This window comes from Ictidomys tridecemlineatus, chromosome 14 (assembly GCF_052094955.1).
Source record: "Ictidomys tridecemlineatus isolate mIctTri1 chromosome 14, mIctTri1.hap1, whole genome shotgun sequence".
Classification (NCBI taxonomy): domain Eukaryota; kingdom Metazoa; phylum Chordata; class Mammalia; order Rodentia; family Sciuridae; genus Ictidomys; species Ictidomys tridecemlineatus.
The window spans coordinates 53,332,948-53,356,894 of record NC_135490.1 but is presented as its reverse complement, the minus strand read 5'-3'; the positions used below and the strand labels follow the sequence as shown (position 1 = coordinate 53,356,894).

General features: G+C 38.9%; 1 long non-coding RNA gene across 1 annotated transcript in view; it reads right to left on the bottom strand.

Annotated features, from left to right (window-relative positions):
- Positions 1-23,695, bottom strand: part of LOC144370620 (uncharacterized) — a 70,698-nt gene extending 47,003 nt beyond the window's left edge. The window contains exons 1-3 of the long non-coding RNA XR_013430525.1: positions 23,583-23,695; positions 12,880-12,990; positions 12,102-12,151 (exon numbers count right to left, since the gene is read on the bottom strand). This is a non-coding gene — a long non-coding RNA (uncharacterized LOC144370620). The remainder of the gene's footprint in view (positions 1-12,101; positions 12,152-12,879; positions 12,991-23,582) is intronic.
- Between the last annotated feature and the right edge of the window lie 252 nt (positions 23,696-23,947).

Genomic DNA, 23,947 nt, shown 5'->3' with positions numbered 1-23,947 from the left:
AGGAGAGCCATTTAACTTCTTACCTCAACTCCTGTGCCAACACCTACTTTTCCTCCTTTATTCCTATGATAAAGGGAAGAATTAGAGGCAATAAATTCAGCTGCATTTCTAGATCCTGTCAATTCTGATAACCCAGGGGATTTTACTCCTTTAGTTTTCCTTTCTCTTCTGTGATCCATGCCTCAAGCATTACTAGATCCTTCTCACAACCACAGAACCTGCACTAACTCACAACCACAGAACCTGCACTAACTCCTCCCACACTCCTCTTAAGGTCCATCTACTGCTTCTTATGTTGCTAATTGGCTCTTCTCTTTTATGTAAATCTTACCATAAGGTAGGAGGTAGAAGGCTTAATAAATGGTAGCTATTACTACACTTAATCATAATTTAAATCAAAATAAAAGGAATTGTCAGCAATTGTGGTTGTTTTGTTCCACCTCCCACTCACCTGTTGAGCAGCTATATTTTACTGAGATCATCCACGACCAACGTGTGGGGGAAGCCTGATGCTCACAGTCCTACGCTGGTTGCTCCACAATGCCAGTTCTCTGTATTTCCATACAGAAATACTCCTTTCCCTTCTCTTCAGCACTGCAAGATTTTGCTGGGTTTCCTTTCATGGTTCTGAGCATTCCTAAGGCTGTCTCTTTTGTGAGATCTCTTTCCCTAACCAGTATTCATATATCCTTGTTCTTTAATGTTTTAATCCTGGTCCTCCAAGAAGCAGATGGATGAGAATAAACATTTTAAAAATACATTTATTTTCAAAATTTTAAAAATAGGGTAGCAGGCTACAAAAAAAAAAAATTAAGGAGGGAGCCAAGGGACAGAAATCCAAGTCTGACTTTGAGTGATCGGAAGAGGAAAGATAAAAAGAAAGGCAGTGGGGGAGGAAGAAAGACTGAGCAGAAGGGTTTAGGACTGTAGTATGCTTATAAGGAAGCTTGATAAAGGCATTGAAGGGTCTGCAGGTCAAAATCTTCTCTTAGAAGATTCCCACATCACCCAGAAATAGACATGCTTATGTGACCCTGCTGTCACTCATTGCCTGGATGCAGCCTAAGGGATCTGTGGCTTTGTACACCAAGCTATGGATTTCAGAGCACATCAGCAGAAGCCCTCAGCTTCCTGCAATCAGTGATCTGAGTGGTAGATTCACACGGTTTCCACACTCCAGAGTCGTACTAAGTCCTCGTTCATTTTTTATTTTAGAGCGATATGCAGAAAATTCAAGTAGTATGGCAACTTGTTGAATGTGACTAGGTGGGTAATAATTAAGTTATCATTTAAATTAAAATCTCAAGTCTTCACATAAGAGTTGAGGATAACAACAAGCTAAGAAACAAATATCAGGTACAAAACCTATATGATAAGAAGGAGTTTGATTGAACAAAATAATAATAATAATAATAATAATGCTAATTTTCTTAAACAATACTAAGCAAAAAAGTAAATGGTGTAGTCAGAGAAGAAAGCAGGTGCACAATACTAATGGCTTTAAATTCAGAATCAGAAGTTTGGACTGGATTTTACCAAAAATTTAACATATGAAAAGATGCTTAATACTTTTAGTGAGGAAAATGGGATATTGGAGGCTCATATTTTTAAAATACCATTGAAAAATAGAAACAACATAAATATCCACAACTTTGTGACTTACAGATATATGCATTAGAATATTACACAACTGTTGAACAGATAAGGAGACTATTTACAATGATACAGACTTATCATCAAAATGATAATTTTGGTAGTAAGTAAAAAGTGTAAGATGCAAAATAGTTTGAATAAAGTCATATCACTTTTAAAAACATGAAACATGTATATGCTAACTTCAGAAAGTGGTAGAGACAGGTAATATATTCTTATATTGGTAATATTCAGTATCTGGCCTGAAAGTGTTGAAAAGTGACTCGATTTTTGTGTACACTTTGTACTATTTGGATTTTGAAACCTTCTTCATTTGTTAGTAGATCAATTAAAATTAAATACAATAGAGGAATACACTACTATTCAAGCAAAACACTGAGTCAATATCTCCAACTCAGAGTGATCTCCTAAGCTCAGGCATGTGGATCTGGCTGACTATGGAATATCTCCACTTGGATAATTTCATCAAGTCAACGTGACCGAAGCTGAACTCAGCCTCTCCTTTCCAGCCACCAGGCTTTGGCTTACACATTATCTATCCAAAGGCTTTCTCCCTGGCCTGATGTGTTCTCCTATCTCCTGTGAGGGCATGGCTCCAGTCTTCTGCCACGGGCCCACACACCCAACATGGTATCAAGCACAGCCCACCTGTTAACCACTGTATCCTCACTGGATAATGGAATCCATCTCCAGGATTATGTGTTATTTAATAAAGACGGTTCTTCACAACAATTACCTCCTAAGATGCCAAACACATCATTAACTGAACTAAAATACCACTTAGAGAAGCACATTTGTAGGTTTGCTACCTGTTGTGGAAAGTAATATAATATTTCCTTTCATTCATTCTTAAATGGCTTCTTTTGATTTTACGATCTGCTTCCTAATTCTGCTCTTCTGAGATCTTATGAACAAGCCATAATTACTGTTTCCATAATGCTAATTATTTTATGGATTTCAAAGTGAAAGATTAATATGGAGAAGTGATATGATTTAAGACGCAAGGGATAGATATATATTTAATGTGGCTAAGAAGGAATTCCCCTTACTAGTTTAAATCATAAAACAATCAGCTAACTAAATTTTTGGATGAATAAATAGATACATGCATCTAAGCTATATATTTATGTATAGAAATAATCAAGCAATAAACAGACAGCTGAACCAACACTAAGAAAGGAAAATTCTCATGTTCCTAGTAAAAAGATCTAGTGAAAACAGAGTTGGGACACTGAGCAACTGCTGAATCTGGTGGTCACCTAACATCAGTGAATTTCCTTCTAATCTTGGGGATAGAACTATAGACTCTTGCGTACATGGAGCTGGAACTACTGAGGTACAAGAAACTGGCATTTACAATGTGTCAATGTCACACCTGAAACATGGCTAAGAAAACACACATGCACACACACTGATTTACATGACTTAGATAGGAGGTAGGGATATTTAAAATCTTATAGGAATTGTGCTTAAAAATAATTATCTGTAAAAAAAATGGAGTTAAAGATTACGTATGTAACTTTGAGATTCAAATTTATGTTTTCCCCATGAGACGTAAACCTGAAGCAGATAAAGTAACTTAAAAAATAGCTTAGGACTTAGAAATTCATAATCTCCTTTCAGTCTTCCACAGTTCACTACCCAAGACATGTAAGACTGACACAGAAAATAACTAAGGCCAGAACTGAGTGTACATTTACAAGCTTTGGTCGTCCATAATTAAAATAAAATAGAATTTTGCCCAAGTAGAATTTTTAGATAAGAAAAATATAATTGCATAATAAAATGAAACAAGGTTTCTGTGATCAATCTGAACAACAGACTAGAGGTAGTTGATGAAAGAAAAAGTGAAAAAACATCAAATTGCTAGACTAATCTGAGAAAATTACCCCGAATGTAAAACATTATCTTCATAAAATTTAACAAAAGTCAAATATATTTTCAATTCTAATTCTCAAACTTAATAGATTTGTGATTCTGAAGATATGATCTCTTGTGTCTCTACTTCTCTCATCTCTAAAATTAGAATTCACAATACATGACTTCAAACTCACTGAGTCAAATTAAATGAGATTATGGTTGTGAATGTCATACTAAAGTGCACATAGAAAGCATTCCATTACTATTATCATAATCAATATGTGTATTAACACATACTTTTATGATAGCCTTAATTCAGTTCCTTACTCTACTATAGACCGCCACTAAAAGTAAGATTTTTTAGTTCTTTATTTTTGTAGTTAATGTCTAAAACTTCTGGTTTTAGATTTTAAGGAATACACTAGACTTAGTTTTTAGAAAGATTATTTGTCTAATTTTAATACATGTTTTTGACCCCTTTTGTGCATACTTAGAAAACATTCTAAAATGACCTTCAGGATTTACATTCCCAAAATAGCTCATTTTTTTTAATGTTTGAATAGTGCATTATAGTTATACCTAATCGTGGAGCTCATTTTGATATAATTCTAAGGTCCAGAATATAATTTGCTCGATTTCAGTCCCCAGTACTTCCCTTTTCTTTTCACCCCTTGTTTCTCTTCCTCTACCCTACTGGTCTTCCTATATTTATTTATTTTTTTTAAAATTGGTGATTTGTAGATATCCATAAAGGTGGAATTCACTGTGGCACGTTTACAGATGTACACAGTGCAATTTTGTCAACTGATTTTGAATGACACAAATTTATGAGGAGGAGGATAGGGTGCAATATCATGTTGACTTTGTAGAGACATAGGAACATGTTTAGAAGGAGGCAGAAATAACAGAAGGAGTTCTCATTTTAAAAAAAAATGGAAAAAATTTAAAAATTTTTTTTAAAAAAATTAGTGCATTAGTGCACAAAATGTTTAATCAAGAAGTTTTCTAAATTCAATCTTCTGTGTACATTAGCATATTAAATTATCTGAAAATCTTTGCAGTAAAGACATTTTTTAAAGAAATTTTACCTCACTATTGTGCAAACTCATTGACCATTGGCCATTCTATAAAATGCTCACTTAACCTCTTTACAGGTTATCTTAGAAATCCCTAACTTGCAGTTTCTCTGTGCACATCGACCCCTCTCCATGGCTTGCTCTGTCTCAGTTCCACTTTTTTGTGTCCACCCTTTGACTTTGAGTGCAGTTAGTTATTCATCATTGTGGCTTGAAGTGCAAAGTCCTGGGAAACGTGCCACTCCCTGAGCTGTCCTATTGGTTTTGGACATTGTTCTGAGGAGACCTAAGCCAAAAGGCTGCCCAGGGGTTGACTGAAAGCCACCTGTCATGTACAGCAAACGTCTTTCTTTGGTCATTAAATGCTAAAAAGCTTAAAAGATTGTAGCAGTGTGTCAGTGGGCCAAGGGCAATCCACTCTTTTGTTTTATGTTTGGATTGTTAAGTGGGCGGATGGAAACTACCTTCATGCATGCACAAAGCAAAGGAACTTTTGTGTTAGACATCTAACGTTCAAACCTCCACTCTGGCCAAACACCAGTTTCCTGACACCTAGAAAGATAACTTCTAAGTGTCAGGTTCCTTTCCTGCAACATGAGAATGATACGTATTTCTTACACATTTCTGTGAAGCTTCAAGATAATGTAGAGTGGATTTTTTTTTTTTTGGAAAATTTTTTTATTTAAAATAAATAGAAAGATATTAAGACATGTATTTGTATATCTTAGTTTCTGTGGGTCAGGAGTTCAGGCACTAGCATGCTATATAAGTCCCCTACAAGTCTGCAGTCAAGGTACTGGGAAGACTGTGGTCTCATTTGAAGGCTCAACTGAGAAAAGCTTCACTTCCGAGCTGCTGTGGTTGCTGGTTTACTTCCTGGCTATCACTTAATGGCTGCCCTCAGTTCCTTGCCATATAGACCATTTCATGTGGTAGCTTATCTCATTAAAGCCAGCAAGGGCAAGTCAACAGACAGAAGTCATAAATCATAAATGACATAATCATGGAAGTGAAATCTCATTACCTTTGTGATGTCTAATTTTAGAGAAACAAGTCACAGTTCCACTTTTCAGGATAGAAGATTATACAAGATCAGAATCCCTTCAAAAAAGACCATAACTTGAGGGCCATAATAGAGTCAAATGAAATCAAATCACAAATATTGGTTTTTATTTGTATTTTTGCTTTTTATGCTGTGCTCCCTCCTCTTCCCACATTCCTCTAATTCCATCATCTCCCATTGCTACTCTCAGGTGATCAATTTAAACAAGCTGGTTCATATAATCTGATATTTTTTCTTCAATCAAATACAGAAAGGTAGAATAATTCACAGATGTATATATGAACATATATATGTGTGCATGTACATATTTGTGCATGTTATATATTTAGGGAAATATATAATTTTTCATTTAACAATGAGATTATATTATACCTACCTTTTTGCATCCTGCTTTTTTCACATCATGGGAATTGTTTCATGTCAAGTAATGTAGTACTAAGTTGCATAATGTTCTGTAATATTCTCTGTAGTCAACCATTCCTCTTCTAATCAAAATTCACTTAGCTTCCAGGTTTTCAAAACAAACAGTGATGCAATAAATATCCTTGAACATGCATCCTTACCTGCCAATACATTTGTTTCTTTGGGACAGTTTCCCACAATGAAATGTGTGGGTCAATGGATAGTTTTAACTTAATAGATATTTCCAGATTTCTTTCCAAAAAAAAGCTATAATAATGCACATTTTCACCAGCAATATATTAAAATAGCTCTTTCCTCTGTATCACCGCCAGCAGTAGGTGTTATTGCTCTGCTCAGTGCTTGCCAGTCTGATGCGCATAAAGGGATATCTCATTACTTTAATTTGCACTCACTGATGATTGGTAAGGTTGAGTATTTTAATGTTTGTTGGCCATTTGGAATTGCCTTTTTGTACACTGCTTCTATACAGTCTTTGCTAATTTTTCTATTGGGATGCTTGAAAGAGCTCTTTATATAAAATGGATGTTAATCCGTATCAGCTATATTAATATTTTCCTTCAGATTCATCATTGTTCTCTATTCACATATCTGTAGAATATTTTCACATGCAGAGTTTTTAAAAGTTTGTATGGTCCATAAACACATTTTTTTTTACACAAATGTTAAATAATACATGAGTGTCCTAAATATTCCTTTTCTAATGTACTATGGTTCTATTATTTTTTAAAATTAAATCAATACTCCTTTCAGTATTATTTTGGGTTTTAGGTAAGATAGAGATTAACTGTGTTTTCTTCTTCAGAGAGAGCTAATTATTTTACCACAATTTTTAAATAATTTATGCCTTTATACTGGTCCAAATATTACTTTTATCATGTATTAGAAACTTATTTCTCCTCAGTTCCAATTCCAAGGTTTCCAGGATGTTTCACTAATGTGTCTAATTTTATGCCAATACTCTAATGAACTGATCTGGATGGATATGTCAGATGATCTTTTATGTGAGTCATTTTCCATTTCTGTTCTTTCTTTGCATGACTTTCTGGCATTATTTTTATCCATATAAATTCAGAATAATTTTATTCAATTTCAAAAGGAAAGGTATAGTGGAACTATAATTGGCATTATGTTAGGTAATATGCTGGTTTTAGAAGAATCAAAACTTTTAGAAAATTTATCGACCATTTAATGCCTTTCTCTTTGTTCAGAATTTGATTTATATCTTTTAATTTTGTAGAAATTTTACTTATAAAGCTTTTTATTACGTTATTATGTTTATTCCTAAGATTTTATTGTTCTCTTTTCTGTCATTATGAATATAATTTCGGTTCTATTTTAATTTCTAGGCCCTTATTGTCATATCAGCCATTTTTTTCAAAATGTTATCATGTACAATTGTCTTTATCAATCAAAGGAGAACTTTGCTTTTATTTTAATTACAGGCTCATGGGTTTTCTAGGTATAAATAATTTTATCTAACAGATAAACATTTACCATTATTTTGATCATGCTTATATTATTCTAATTTCCTTATGCAAGAATTTTAAGAAAATATTGACTGACAATTGTGTTCTTACTCTTGGTTGAAATTGAAATGGTTTTAGTAATTTGTGATTGAAAATATTGGTAAAATTAGCAAATATTTTTATCCCTATTTTGCTTTCTAAGGAATAGCTAATGACTTTTATAATTTTATTTCCTAGAAGAAATGCTACTTCATGGAATATGTTGATACCTTCATGAAATGTATCAGTCTACTTTATTTAAGCCTTTTGCATGTACATTTATAAGAAATGGCATTGATTTTTCTTTCCTGATATCCATTTACTTTAATCAAAAGCACTTCAATGAGATACAATTTATATACTATAAAATTCACCTATTTGCAGCATACAATTCTATGATTTTTAGTAAATTTGCAGTCATACAACTGTGACCACAAAATATCCCTTGTTGTGTGAGATGTGGCTCTTGTGATGGAGTACTGGACTGTGACATGTGAGGCCCTGGGTTCCATCCCCAGCACAGTAGTGGTGGTAACAACAACAAAATCCATTGTACCCACAAGTGGCAAATTCCTGCTTTCACCCAAACCTTAGGTTACCATTAATCTGTTTTCTCTGTTTATAGATTTGCTTTCTAGGAACATTTTATATAAATGAGTCATATAATATGTGGTTTTTATGTCCTGATTCTTTCATTTGAGATACTATTTTGGGTATGTCATACATTTTGAGGTCATGCATTTTGTAACATATATCATTATTTCACTTTTTTTTTTGTACCAGGGATTGAATCCAGGGGTGCCACACTCCAAGCCCTTTTTATTTTGAGGCAGGGCACAGATAAGCTGCTGAGGCTGTCTTTGGACCTGTGATCCTCATGCCCCAGCCTCCTGAGCCACTGGGATTACACCATGTCCAGCTATTTCACTCCTTCCTTCTAAAAGACATATATTTTAATTTAGAAATTAAAGTTAAAAAGACTTCTTAAAATGACTTGGAATTTTTTTTAATCTTTTTGATGCTCTATAATTAATTTTATAATATTAAAATTAACTTTTCCTTAAAGAAAAGCTAGGATTTAACTGTGAACCCTTTGGTGAATTCCCCTATCAGATGTGTAATTGTTTTTCTATTGTTTTTCTATTCATCAATCAATTTAGGTTTCTATTTCTTCCTGGATAAACTTTAATAAATTTATGGTTTGCTGGGAAATAATTTATTGTTTTCTAGGATTTCAAGTGTTTGCTGTGTATTCTTTTATCTTTCTTACTTGTCCTTAACCAGTGTGTTTGTAACAATACTTCTTTTCTTGTCCTTAACCTTATATTTCATTTCTTCTTCTTTCTCTTTTTTTCCTCTCCCTCTTTCTCTGCTTTCCTTTCCATTTTCTCATAAGGCTCATAATGTAGTTTATGGTCTTTTCAAGTAATAGTTTATTTAATTTACGTAATCTTTTTACTAGTTTTAAATGAAGCTTAGCTTTTTTTTTCTTTCTTCTAACACATTACAGTGTATATATTGATGGGATACCATGGGATGCCTTGACAAATGGATACATTGCATAATATTGAAATCAGGTACATATACACTCATCTCTTCTTGTGAACAGCTATCATTTCTTTGTGGTGCGAACACTCAATATCTTTTTCTCTAGGATGTGTGTGTGTGTGTGTGTGTGTGTGTGTGTGTGTGTGTGTGTGTCAGTATTTACAGCCTGGGGTGCTTAACCCCTAAGCCACTTCCCCAGTCCTTTTGTCAATTTTTATTTACTCTCAGTTACTTAAAGCCTTTCTAAGTTGCTGAATCTGGCTTTGAACTTGAAATCCTCTTGCCTCAGCCTCCTGAACTGCTGGGATTACATGCAAGTGCCACCATGCCTGGCTCTTCTAGCCTTTTTTGAAATATGCATTATTGTTATCAATAGTCACCCTCTCATGCAAAAACCCCCAGAAATTCTCTTATATAACTATGACTTAGTGCCTGTTGAAATACCTTTTCTGTTCCTCCCTCCCATCAGTTCTCCCCAGCTGCTGGTGACCACCCTGTTATTTTCAACTTCTCAGTGATCAACATTTGAGGTTCTTCATATGAATGGGATCAGGCAGTATTTGGCATTTCTTTTTTGTTTTTGATTTTTTCTGGCTAGTGTTTTTGTTTTTGTTGTTGTTGTTGTTTTGTTTGGGTAGTTGTTATTTTGCTGTTCTTTTGATATTCTAATATCATAATCTAAGTAATATCTACTACTTCCATTTTTAATATCTTCATAAATCCACCCTAATGTAAATTGTGCATTATGCTAAGTTTTCTGGTTTTGGTAAATAGCCTTTTCATTTATTTCTGCATAGTTTTTATTATCAGGTTTGAATTACTCCACACCCTTAGCCCTACTAGCAATACTAAGAGTTGAACCCAAGGAGAATTTATTGCTGAGCTATAGCCTCAGTTCTTTTCATTTTTAATTCTTAATTAAATGCTTAATCACTAAACTTAAATGCTTAATCACTAAACTTCTGAGGCTAGCCTTGAAGGAGCAATCCTTCTGCCTCAGTCTCCAGAATCCCTGGGATTAAATGCATGTGCTACTACACCTTCATTTTGATTTACTTTTTGATTCAAGGAATACCTATTATTTTTTTTTCACAATTCTAAGCAAAGAGATTATTGTATTAATTTTTTAAGGTTACATTTAATTTCATAGATTTTTAATCACAGAATGTGGTCCATCAAATCTTAAATTTGGCAAGGATTTACTTATTAAATATTATATGGATTCACAAAAATATATGTTATTTCTTTTAAAAATATTAAAGTCTGTTATTAAATAAAATAATTAATTGTATAAATAAGTTCCTTCATGTCTTTAGTTATTCCTGCTTGCTGGATTAATTCAAAATAAATATAAGAAATCTTTTGCTATATTGGATACTTAATCAAATTCTCCTTGATTACCTAGTGGATTCATGTAAGATGTATATATTTAGCTGTTGTGTTATTTAGTATGTATGGGTTTATGATAGTAGTAACTTCTACATTAGTTGAATCTATTATCATTATATTATGTACATTTCAATTTTTTTGTTTTTATTCTTAAACTGCACTTTGATTACATTAATGTTGTAGTTTCTTCTCTCATTTTTGCTCTTACTTGTTTAATATCTCTTTTTATCCTTTATTCCTTAAATTTTAAACACATTTTAAATGCACCTTAAAAAAATAAATGGTGTGCATTAAACCAATATTTCATCCTTTCAGTCACTTCCAATGGAAAAATTTAATCCATTCCCAAATATGCATATTAATTTTATTTCTCCCATCTTTATATCTATTACTTAATGCTTCTGGTGACTTCCTAATATTTGGGGGGGAGGAGGGTACTGGGGACTGAACTTAGGCCAACTTGACCACTGAGCCACATCCCCAGCCCTATTTTGTACTTTATTTAGAGACAGGGTCTCACTGTGTCTTAGCCTCTCACTTTTGCTGAGGCTAGTTTTGAAATCACAATCCCCCTGCTTCAGCCTCATGAGCTACTGGGATTACAGAAATGCTCCACATTGCCTGGCTTTTCCACCAGTTTGCTAAAGTTGGGATTGATTCCATTTCTCAACTTCTTAATTTGGATATTCCAGTACATTTTCCATATTCTGACTGAAAACCTTTCACTTCCAAAGACTCATAATCAGACTTCCCTAATTTACTAATAAGATTTCAAGTCTTCCCTAAGCCATATATCAATGAAGCTCCACCTCCTTGCCCTTTTTTGAGATGAGTCCTTAGAATACTTCCATCTTCCCTTTCTCCTTTTATTCTTTTCATTGTTCAACCCTCACTCAGATTGTGCATTTCAAAAATTCCTTTTTCATTCCCTCTCCCACCTCTGATTTCACAGAGCTAATTAACTCAGTTCAGATGCAAGTTATTATAATTTTCATTGCAGATGCTCCTTCTGTTTTAATAAACCACATTAGTACTCTATTTCGTATTACCAGAGAATCTTTCATTGTTCATTTAGATATATGTGTGTACACCACGGTCCATTGCTCACCACATGTTCCTCTCTTCTCCCATTTCTCCTACTTTGAGGTCTCTATTCTAATGGATCTGTTTATTGGAATTGGTCATTGAGTATTTTCTTCTGATGGAATAAGTGATCTACTCTGAATCTTAATGTCTTTGCAACTGTATTTCTTTTGTCCTGACAAACAAATAATAATTTGACTAAGCATTGAGTATTTCCATTCTAGCTCTTTTAAAAATTGTCAAATGTTTTCGTACCATCACCTAACCTCTGTTCTTACAGATAATAAGAGCGATGACAGTCTGATTATTTTTCATGATAGTAGAGTGCATTTTGGCATATTGTACATACAAGAAATATTATTTATTCTAATTGGGATTTGGTTCCTTTTCCATTTTAGGTAATGTTATGGACTACATTGTGCCCCACCCAAAATTTACATATTTAAGTCCTAATCCCAAAGTGATTGCACTTGAAGATAGTGTCATTAAAGGGGTACTTACTTGGAAGTGAGGTCATGAGGCGTAGCCATAATCCAAAAGGACTAGTGTTCCTATAAGAAAAGGAAGAGACACAAGAGATCTTCCTCTCAGCTCATCACCCAGAGGAAAAGAGAGGAGACAACTCAGCAGAGAAGTAGCTGTTACAAAACATGGGAGTCTCACCAGAAATCAACCCTGCTTGTACCTCGTCTGGACTTCAGTCACCAGAACTATGAAAAAATAAATTTCCACCACTTCAGCCATCCAGTCTCAGGTATTCTGCTGTGATGGTCTCTTTTTCTTTTTATTTGAATGATTATAAGATTGTCCTTTTAGCATTAGAGCTCTAGAATTTTGTCAGGATGAATCTAAGTGTGCATCTTTTTTCATCAACTCTGTCTGGAACTTGTATCATTTTAATTTCCGGATATATCCCTTACCTCCAACCCTCAGGGAATTTTTCTTTTTGATCACTTATTTCTGCTTTTCTTTCTTTTTTTCGCTTTTGTAAAATCTTATTATTTGCATGTTTGGTGAAGGAGATTTTTTCTCCAACCCTTTTATCTTTCATCTCGAGGTGTTTGTTTGTTTTTAATCTATGATGATTTGAGATATTTCTTCTCACTAATATTCCAGTGAATGGATTTGGGTCTTAGTAATGGCTGACTATTCTCTCAATCATTTAATTTATTGCACTTTATTATTTCAAAAATTATGATTTAAGGTATCTAGACAAGTTTATGAGTATTGTGTTAGAATTCTTTTTACCATTTGTTTTATTCAAGAAATTCTAACTTACCTGACAATTTTCTGCTCCCATTAAATAATTTACCTCTACATGATTGACATCATAATACTCGTACAGTCTTCACTGGAAAATGTCTGATGTCACTGCTATGGCCCAGGAAATCTGTGAATAGGCGTAAAGAACATAATTAAGAAAAAATCATTTTTCTTGGCGTGAAACCAAGAAAGCAGCACAGACACTGCCACGGCCAGGCCAAAAGCACCAGCCAGAGAGGTCCCTCCGTGAGCATAGTGGAGGGATAAGGGAATTAAAGGAACATGCATTTTGGGGGAAGCTGAAGGCTTGTCTGGGTACAGAGCATTTAGAGACCAAGGACATTGCCCAACAAACCTGAAAGATGTGCTGTATGATCTCCCTGTGCAGGGAAAGAAGCTGACATCTCTCAAGGCATCGAGCAGAGGGCAAAGGAAGGAACCATTTTGCAGCCTTGGCAAGGGGGCTGGCAGCCGAGGAAGCCAGTTCTTGGCAAATTCAAGTTTGGCCCAAAACACAGGCCCAATAAACACATACTACACAACATAAAGTGTGCTTAAATGATCAGAAGAAAAGTAAACATGGAGGGAGGTTTACAGAGGGCATAAATGGTCATAGAAACCCACCTGGCTCTATTGCCCCCCCCCTCAAATTTGATCTCTTGCAGGACCTGCTCAGATAGACACATCTGGCCAAGATCTCAGTGGGGCTGGAGTGGGAGAGATTGGACTGAACCCAAGACCAGGAAACAAGGGTGTGCAGGTAATGTAGGGGACTGAGAACTGGCTCACCACCACATGAGTGGAACCCAGGGGACATCACTAGGATAAAGTTTTCCAGTATGAAACAGCAAGTACTGGGCACTGGAGGTGTGCTGAAGTAAACTCTTCAGACCAACTAGCATTCAGGGAAGAGACTGGAACCTGAATGAATACATTACTGGAAAAAAAGAGAAAAGCTCCAAGTAGAGTTTTCTCATAATAGCACAGAATAATACTTATAGAGAGACAAGGTCACCATGAGACCTGTACAAAAATTCCATAAAATTCAACAAAACTAGAAAACCAATGGATGAGCAAAGCTGAGCACATACTGGTATAAATGTGGGAGATGTGAGCAAAAAGTAAGCAGGCAGAGAACAACACAGGCTGTACTGTACATCCTGAATGAAGAAATACATTACACAAGATCTGGAATGTTACTACCTGTTCTTTGGTTTTGCATTATATTCCAAAATAAAAGTACTGTGCTGGCACAGGAGCTTTCTAAATTTTTTATATATGGATAGGATTTAAGTATGAAAATAGATTTTAAAACATAAGTAAATATTGTAGAATTTCAAGCAAAATCAATTTGTAGAGATGGTAAGCATCATTTAGGGAATTTGCATACTCCTTCAGGAGCCCTGGGTCTCTCTCAATGCCCAAAAGCAACCCTCACTGCTGTCCTTCTCCCTGCTCAGTGCATGCCCAAGGAGATAGAAATTATTCTGGAGCAGCTCCAGAGCATGGATGGCCATGGCTTAAGGTGGCTGATGGCAAAATTATTGTAGAGCCAAGGCTGCAGGCGCAGTTGACTTCAGGGTTTTTCCATGGTGAGATCTCTCCACATTGTTTTCCCCCATCCCTTCCTCCTCCTGTTCCTCTTGTTTCCAGAGTGGACCAGGACACCGTAGCTCCTCACAAAAGCAGTAACAGGATTCCTGGCCTATTCCTTGCTTCTCAACCCATAAGCCTTGCATTTCTTCTGGGCTCCCCATGGACCTTTGGTGCTAGCGTCTTTTTCCCTGGGAGTGCCTTGTCCAGCTGAGAAAACCTATTGCTCTTCACTGAGCTCAACCAGAAAAGACCACCAGCAAGCTGTGACAGTCTAGTTGGGATGCCAAGCTGAGCTAGTTTGTACCCTAACAGCCTGAGGACATTTTCCTGATCCTTGTTGCCCTCTCCAGTTAGGGACATGCCGCTTTCAATGGTGCACCTGGCTTCTTCCTACATTTACAGCTACAGTAGCTGCAGCTGCAGAGACGGCCAGTAACTGGTCTATGTACCTAGCACCCACTGCTGTCTTTCTGGCCTATCTTCAATGGGGACCCTGATTGGCCCCAAGTCTCATCCCACAGTCCCCCATAAGGCAGAAAAATCAATGTAGCCAGTGGTTGGGCCAAAGAGCCTGACTTCCCTGGCTAGGCTGAGGTGCACACCTTGGTTCTTCCCCTACTGGCCAATCCCTTCCATGGCCAATGGCACAATCCTGGAGGCTAAACTGTGGTGGTAAACAGGGGCTCTGGCAGCACAAGAGGCAGTGGCAGGTGCACCCTGGCGCCCATGAGCAGCCAGGAGCACAAGTACAGCTCAGTGTCTATGGCATAGCTCCTGAACCAGACATACCACTATTACCACCACCTATTACCACCACCAATACTGAGTCCATACTCACTCTACCTGAGTGCACCACTGATACCTGCCTAGCTCCTGGAGCCCTATTCCAGTTCCTGAGTAACCCAGTGCAGACCTGCTGGAGAACCTGGCAGAGAGCCCCTAGTGTGTGAATTGTAGCTTCTGTGGACATTTGGAGGACACTGGCCATTGCCTGCACAAAGTTTGTGGTAGCTAATCCCATACTAAAAGTCTTTACAACAAGATTAATGGCCTCAGCTGACCCCTCATCAGCCAGAAGCATGTGCCTTCACCATGAAGGCTTAGACTGTCTGTGCCAACTGGCACACCACAACCACCTTATGGTGCAGAAACCTTCAGGGTGAAACTGTATGCAATGCTTTTGGACTCTACTTGAAACTCATGGGGTGCTTTGACCACTTGATATGAAAAAAAGAAGTTTAAACCAGGAAACAAAGTAAATAAGTAAATAAGTCAAAGACTTGCTCTGCTCATAACAATAAATGCATTTCTGTGACTCCAACTGCCACCTCTTCTAAGAGGATTGCAGCAAAAATATTTCTTCTCCAACGCATCCAACAGCCTCAAGTGCAGGTGCCCCAGTAATGGCTGGTGCAGGAGGGGCACCAACCCAGAACAGCAAGCTCAGGGATTCCAGTCAAGATGGGCGGGCTCTACATAGACATCAATCTGGCCTTGCTTGCTGGTGTCGCATCCTCAGAGCAACAGGATTTCAGGTATGCTCTGGCCCTGGCCTGAGTCCCTGCTGCCAGGAGGCAGGGAGAACACCACTGAAGAAGGCCTTGCACCTCTTATGTCTGATTTTGTCTAGTAGCCCCGACAGTGGTCAATGCCAACAGAATATTGCTCCAATGTGTGATTTCTGTGCCTTTGAGTCTGAAAGAGATGTATTTCCCCAGGAGGCTTGCTGAAGAGTAAAAGAAGATGAGGCTCTTCTGGAGAAGGGTCAGTGCAGCAGGAACGTGGCAAGCTCCATCCACCCAGGGCCACCTCCAGTCAGTCTGCCTCTGGGTTGACTCCTGCACTCCTTGCAGAAAATGGGATTGGGACCAGGGCCTTGCCTGCTAAGGAAGATGGAGAGAGATCCTATATCCTCAAGTCTTGTGTTTCTTCTGATTGATTCTGGTTATTCCAGAATTTCTGCATATCTGTTCCATAAGCAGATTAACAAGCATTCAGGGAGAAGATCATTGAAGGCCACTTGGGACACATCTTAGAAAATGAGTGAGTTCCTGGATCTTTTGTAAAAATATTTCTCAGTTTCCAAAATTTCATAGATACTCTAACATACACTGTGATTGGTGTTTCTCAAAGTTCATCTTGCCTGACTGATCAGTTGGAATTTGAACACAGGTAGCAAACAAGATATTTTTCTTCCATGTATACAACATATTTTTAAAGGGTAATTTTCATTGCAGAAATATTTTTCATATGTTATATTATTTGCATAAGATTTAAGAGTGGTTTTATAATGAATATAAACCTTTTACCTTAATGGTTCTTACAATAATGTAAAAGAAAAATGCTAACTTACACATTGTTATAATTCTTTTATATCTACAACCTTTTCTATATTCCCAATTGTTTAAGAAAACTATTTCAAGAACAAATCTTCTCTCTGGAAAATTGCCATTTTCCATTTGTTAGGCATTTTTATAGAAGAACACCAATATATGCCCTTTCTTTTACTATGGAATATGTTCTGGAAAAATTGCAGCAAACCGTTACTACCTAATGAATAATACTTGTAAATCTTCTAGAATCTGTAAACATATTGTGCAATTCTGTATATCTTGAGTAACCCACAGGTTGGTTTACATTAAATTTTTAAATGGGATGTCATATGGAAAACAATTTCACGAGAGTTTTTAAAATAAAATGAGTATTATTTTTTTCTGTCTGGAAAAAAATGAAGAGTAAGTTTCTTGGCAGTCACTTTTTTATTACTGTGACCCAAATACCTGACAAAAACAATTTAGAGCAGAAAAAGTCATTTTCATAGTTACAGAAGATTCAGTCCATGGTCAGTTGGTGCCATTGCTCTGGGCCTGAGCAGAGGCAGAAGATCATGGCAGAAGGATACATCAAAGGAAAGCTCTCTAGTACATGACAGCAGGAAAGCAGAGAGAGAGAGAGAGAGAGAGAGAGAGAGAGAGAGAGAGAGAACACAAACTCATAGGGAGTAAATATAGCCACTAAGGACATGCCCCCAGTGACCTCTATCTTCCTGAGTCACATCACCTGCTAGCAGTTACCACATAGTACCTTAGTCATCTCAAATGATTAAGCCATCCAGATTAGTGCCCTGTTAGGACACAGCTCTCATAATCTAATTACTTCACTGTGAGCATTACTGCATTGTCTCCCATGAGCTATGGGAAAACTTATACCCAAGGCATAACACATTTATTTGCCAAACAGTAAGAATTATTTGCCCCATATCTAAGTAGGTTGATCATCACCAATACATACAGGGAGAAATTCTGTCCATCTTTAGCCTGGTGAAACTGCTTTCCAATACTCCTTTGTAAACTCCGTCAGATAGATACATCCAGGACAGCAACACTTTGGATAATATTTAAAAACAGTTAGGTCCCATCCCAAGTTACACTCCCAAAGCACCATGACTTACTGAATACAGCAGTCGTTCCTATGCTCACTGGAGCCCTTAAAGCATGGCTGCATTTTTAGTTCATGCTTCTCCAAATATGAGAGTTGTTTGTTATTCAGAGTCCCACACTGCCTTTGTCTTAGGGATGGTGCTGCATCTTCATACTTCACTCCACCATCAATTAATGCTAAAGCACCCAGCACTGGAGCTCTCCCAAGGTTCAAATGCAACAAGCAGTAATGAAACAGCCATGTGGTTCATGGAAGTTAATTGTTCAAACTTAATGGGTCAACAGTGATCTGGCTGGAGGATGGTACAACATCCTCAACAGTGCAATCAAGCATATTGGTGCCTCTTTTCTCCACAAGAAGAGTGTCCTCAGTGCTTACTCTTAGGGTAACTCCACACTTCTTAACTTCCTCTGCAAATTGGTTCAAGCTCACATTGGCTGCATTGTGTGTAGTAAGGCAATTTCCTTCTTTTATAAGACACTCGAACAAGGCAGTTTTTTAGATGCATTGGAAATAAGGTAAAAAGCACTCAAAGGGGCTAAGAATGAAATTGTAATAACTGAATGAAGAAATGATATCCACTGGAGATCCTCAGTGATTACTTATGAAGGTGGGCATGAAGGGACGTGAAATGCAGTTCCTCTCAAGAAACAGCAATTCTGCAGTCCAGGGACACTGAGGCAATAGTAAGGAGGAGCAGGCACTGAGGTTCACCCTGTCCAGGCTAGAACTCTTGTGACATGCTCTGTGGGTTCAGTTTGACCCTTCCACATCGAGGTGAAATACTTTTATGGGTCATCCTGTTAGAGTAGAGATGAATTTCTACAGTTCATTTATCTGCATCGATGTCATTATTTTCCTGGCAATAATGTCCACTGACTTTGAGGCACTCATAAACCTGTGAGGAACTGAGGAATAGGTTTGCCTCTTGAAGACTGTGACATCCTCATGCAGCATGCAGTGGTTTCCTAGAGGAGACCACACAGGTGGTGTTGGTTTTGGTGGCTGCAAGGCAGGGATTGCTGTATTGTTACTGGGCAGTGGCAGCAGTGATGCTATGAAGCAAATAACACCGACTTGGGAGATGGAGAACCTTGATTCTGGTCCTGGTTTGGCCACCAGATCACTGTGTGGCAATTTCAAAGCCTCTTACTTCTCTGGGCCTTACTTGCCACATCTGGAAATTAATGATTAGATTTGATGGGACCTCCCCAAGCAATAGACAGGATCTGCTCATCACAATGGCAGCAAGACTGAGGGGTTTCCATGCCCGGGAGTGGGAGAAGCACAGGTTGGCTGTATTCCCTTCTTACTCACCCAGGGGGGCTTTGATTTTCAGTGACTTCAATAGGCCCAGAGCAAGGGCAAGGTTTTGGAGAAAACCTCTTTGGGACAGGGCATGGATCCCTAGACTGTGCAGCCCCAGCCTCCTCATGTCCCTTTAACTCCTCCTCCAGCTAAAACCTCCAGCTTATCCACTTCCTAAAGATCATCACAGAGGCTCCACAACCTTCCCTTTTTAAAAACTCTTGCTGATGGAGAATTCTTCCTCATACCTGCTGTAATTTCAGTCTATTTTCTCTCGTTCAATCCTTACTGGAGATGGAGAACAGCTGGTCGCCATCCTCCATTTAACATCCCCTCCTAAACCAAAATCAGTCATGACATCACCCCTCAGCCTGTTTTTCTTCTGGCATAACATACACCATTCCTTCCGACCTGCCTTCATGGATTCTAACTCTGAAAGCATCGCCGGTCACTGTGGCCCACACTGAAGGTAGCTCTGCAAGCTCCACATCTTTCTAAAGCTGTGGCATCCACAGAGAGCTATAGGGCTCTGTAGCAAGATTGAGAGAGATGGTCAGAGTACAATGAGAACATAGTCCAAGCCCCTGGCTTTATCCATAGAGGGAAACTGAATGTCAAAAAGGGTAAGTAAATTCAGTGTCCAAGGTCAAGTCTCAGGGATCAGGCTCCAGGCACAAGACATCAAATACTGCCACAAAGCCCTGAATGGCCACAGTGTGTCCTCAATGTGGGTAACTACCTTTAATTGAAAAGCAAAGAGCCACGGTCTCCCAGTGTGCTGTCTACTCAAACCATCTTCCCAGTCCCACTAGCAGATGTCTGAATTTCTACTACGCACATCTTTGATTTCCATGAAAAATACAAATACTGGACTGGGGGTGTAGCTCAGTGGTAGAACACTTGCTCAGCATGAGTGGGCCCTTGTTTTAATCTCCAGCATCCCAAAATTGTAAAAAATTTAAAAATTTAAAAGATTTCAAATACCTCTCTAATTGGCAATACTGTTCACTGTTCACACCTTAGTATGAATGAGTGGATTTAATCTTTTCCAACTATTTATAGACAAGAAAACAGAGAACAAAGAACCTGGGAGAATGATAGACCAGTGGAGCTGCTTGCTAATGTTTCCAAGGTCAGTCGGGGCTGGGTGTGGGGCTGTGGGAGGACATAGGCCTCAGGAGGGTGGAGCAGCAGAGCCTTGTGCTGGTAGGAATTCCCCAGGCTTTGATATATCTGCCCTGTCTGCCTCACACAGGTCACCTGCAAGGCCCCAGGTACTCTTGCAAGATCTGCAGTAGAACAGAACTTGGTGAAAAGATTACCTCATTGCTCCCACTAGGCTGGATCCTATGAATATTCCACAATTCCTGAAGTATTCTGCTGAACTCTTTTCCCAAGTAAGGTGAGCAGGGCACCTAAAAGCAAATCTCAACCTGATGGTGCCCTTACATGACAGGAAAGAAGAACCAGAGGGAAGGAGGAACAAGCGGTGTAAGAATGAATATGATTATTCAGATACCTGCATCAAGGTGAAAGGAAGGGGCAGAGGAAGGAAGGGGCACGTGAGTATACGGAAGCATGAGTCAGATGAACTATTTGCTTAAAACTCTGCCCATAAAATTTTCCTAAGTGAAGAATGTGGGGGACAATAACAGAGTATGTTGAATACATTGCAGAGCCTAGATTTCAAAACAGCCTTTTCCCCACTTTGAATAAATAGGAGCACATTGTGCTCCAATCTCATCAACTTTCAGGGATGTTCCAGACTGCTTCAAACCTCCAGACACACCCTCCCTGAGGATCAGTGGGGGAGTCAGACGTCCACAAAAGAAAAAGGAAACATTGTGACAGCATTTACCAAAACACCTAACCCAATCAATGTGCTTATTTGATTTCCCCAAAACCACAAAATTAGATTTTAAAAGAGAAGACAAAAAGGCACTTTTCTGATAAAAGTTACAATATGTTTTCCATCTTATTCAGGGGACAGTTTTCTTTAACAGCAAAATTGGCACAAAATGACAAGAGCAAATCAGGTTGGCAAAGAGGTTATTTATTAATGTGTGTAGGACAAAAAGACATGACAGAGAGGATGATGAAGACAGAAGGTCGGGAAAGTAGGGATCAGACATTTACTTGCCAGGTAAATTGCACTGGGCTTGGAAAAGCAGGAGATGCAACCTCTCTACCTACACCACAGTGGTCAAATGAGAGAAATCCCAGTTGGGCTAGTTGGGGAAAGAAAAAAAAATGCTAGATTTCTGAATGGTGCTTATATACAGGGTCCTGGCTAAAGCTATCATGTTTGATAAAATGAGAAGTAATAAATTTAATTTCCTGAACATCAGTCGGTCCCTTCATACACAGACAGGCACCCAGCTTCACAAGGAGTTAATCAGCCTGACACCAGAAATTAAATTCTCCAAACTGGATCACAGCAGAGACACAGGATCCTGGTTTTTCACACCCCAACCCACCCAAGGTGAAATGGCAATGATGGTGTTTTATGGTTTGTCAATTATTCTTCAGCTCCTATATATGTATGTATGTATTTCTTTAGCGTAAGTTGTTATTTTAATGATCTCTGTTCCAAATGGGGAAATACAAGGAAAAGGAATGAGGAGGAGGAGAGGGAGAAAAAGCAAGTGCGCCAGCGTGTCCCACTTGTACTTTTCAAAGCTCCCTCTGCTCCCACCCCCCAGCCCAGCCTTTTTCCTCAGTGCATGAGTCACCGCTCAGGAGCTGTTTTAAATGCCTTACTTTTAATGTTCTCTATCACTGTAGAAATCCAGCAGATCAGCATCACTTGAAGGGGTCACTGGTTCGGCTCCTGCTTCCTGGTCCTAGACACCCCTCAAACTCAAAAGCATTTTCTAATTTATTACTGTCTTCATGAAAACCAAGGGGTCTGCCATCAAGACCACCGTGGGCTAGTGTTGCCTCTTCTGGGCTCCCTGGGGGTCGCATGCCCTAGAAAGACCACAAAGGATGAAGTCCTTGACCAAATGTTAGTTTCCACTCCAGGTCCCCAGAACACAAAGGAATCACACTGTGCAGGCCTGCAAGTAGGTTTTGTTTACTGTCAGACAGCATGTGCAGAAGAGAAAGCTGAGTGCATCCTGACCCACAACAAAAAGTCAGACAGCTATTTTTTCAAATCATTGTGAAAACAGGAGCTGTGTGAGCAAACGCAGGAAAGAAGTTCAAACCCAAGTGCATCACCTTCTCCCTCACAGGGACACCACTTCCTAAAGGTTTGCTTTCCTAACATCTCCCACTGCAGAAGCTGGAGAAAAAGAGTTTTCCACAGGACCCAAAGTAGGTCTCAGAGCAAGGGAGGCCCTTATGGTCATACAATGTAGAATGCTCAGAGATGATGCTGGACTGAACCACTACCTGCCATGGTGAGCTTTTCTACTTGAAGAGCAGTTATTAGCAGCAGTATGGATGGTGACTTCAGCACCATCTTTCTGCACCTGTGTACCTAAACAACCTGCGCACCCATAAAGAGGCAGCCCTGAACCACTTGTCCCTCTCACCAGCCTCAGCTCACAGAGCTGTCAGGATGCTCAAGGATGGATACTTCTCTGGTAAGGGTGTAAGCCACACATGGGATAAAATTTAGCTCCATCCCCATTTTGGGGGGACACACCAAACCTGGAAAGTCTGTCAGAGTTTCCCGGAGCTAATCAATGAAGCGATTCTCCTCCTCTGTCAAAGATTGTGTTGGTTTCTCACCAAGTTGTGTGACATGCAGATGCTCACCAGGTCAAACAGGACAGGCCCCCAGACCCCAGGAAATGTATCTTCTCATGGAATAAAATGAATGGAGACAGAGTGGGCAAGGAGCAGAAGTGAGAAGGAGACAGAAGTTTGAGAAAAGACTGAACTTGAAGGTCACAATAGTTTGGGGAAGGCAGGTCAAGGTAATGTAGACGGGGTAGACCTTATGGCAGAACACCCAACCAACCAATCACATTTATCAGAACCATCCTTCCAATGATATGTCACAGAATCGTCCGTGGTGGGGGGCGGGGGTCAGAAAACTGCACATCCTGGGGTCTAGCTTCCTTCACCCAGTGAACCAGAGTCTACACCTGAATCCTGCAGGCTCCCTAGCCCAGGATCAGACCGATTCCAACAGATCTGAGTGCAGCTAATTAAGAGTAGTAAACAAGCCCAGTTCTTGACAGAAGTTTTCCAAATTGTCAGCTTGTTTTCCTCCCAACAAAAGACAGTGGATTCCTACCTTTGTCACATTTCCTCCCCTAAACTTTTCTTTCTGCAATCCCTGCGCCTCTGCTAAACTGCAAGCCACTGAGAACCGACATGCAGGAGCGCCCCCCCCACCCCACCCCACGCAGACAGAGGTACCTTTTCCGCGGAGCAGAGGGGCTGCTGCCTAGAGGCTTGCTGCCCTGCCTAGTGGTGGAAGGATGCTCTAGGGATGGAGCACGCTGAGGATTACGCGTTCCTGTATCTGCAGCCAGACCTTTCAGCAGCTCTGACCAACTGTGCTAGGGATGCACTTAGCAATTATCTGCTGGTACCGACGCCCCGCCCTCTGCTCTTGTGATTGGCTCTCCAGTCCCGGGCAGGACTGCATTGGTCTCAGCCAACCTCACTCATTGCTTTGGTTGCTACTATTATCTAAGCCATCAAAGGAAATAATTCCATGTTTCATTGACAACCTGTAAGGCTCTCTCTGGCCTGGTGTGGGGGCAGAACTGGGAGTCCAG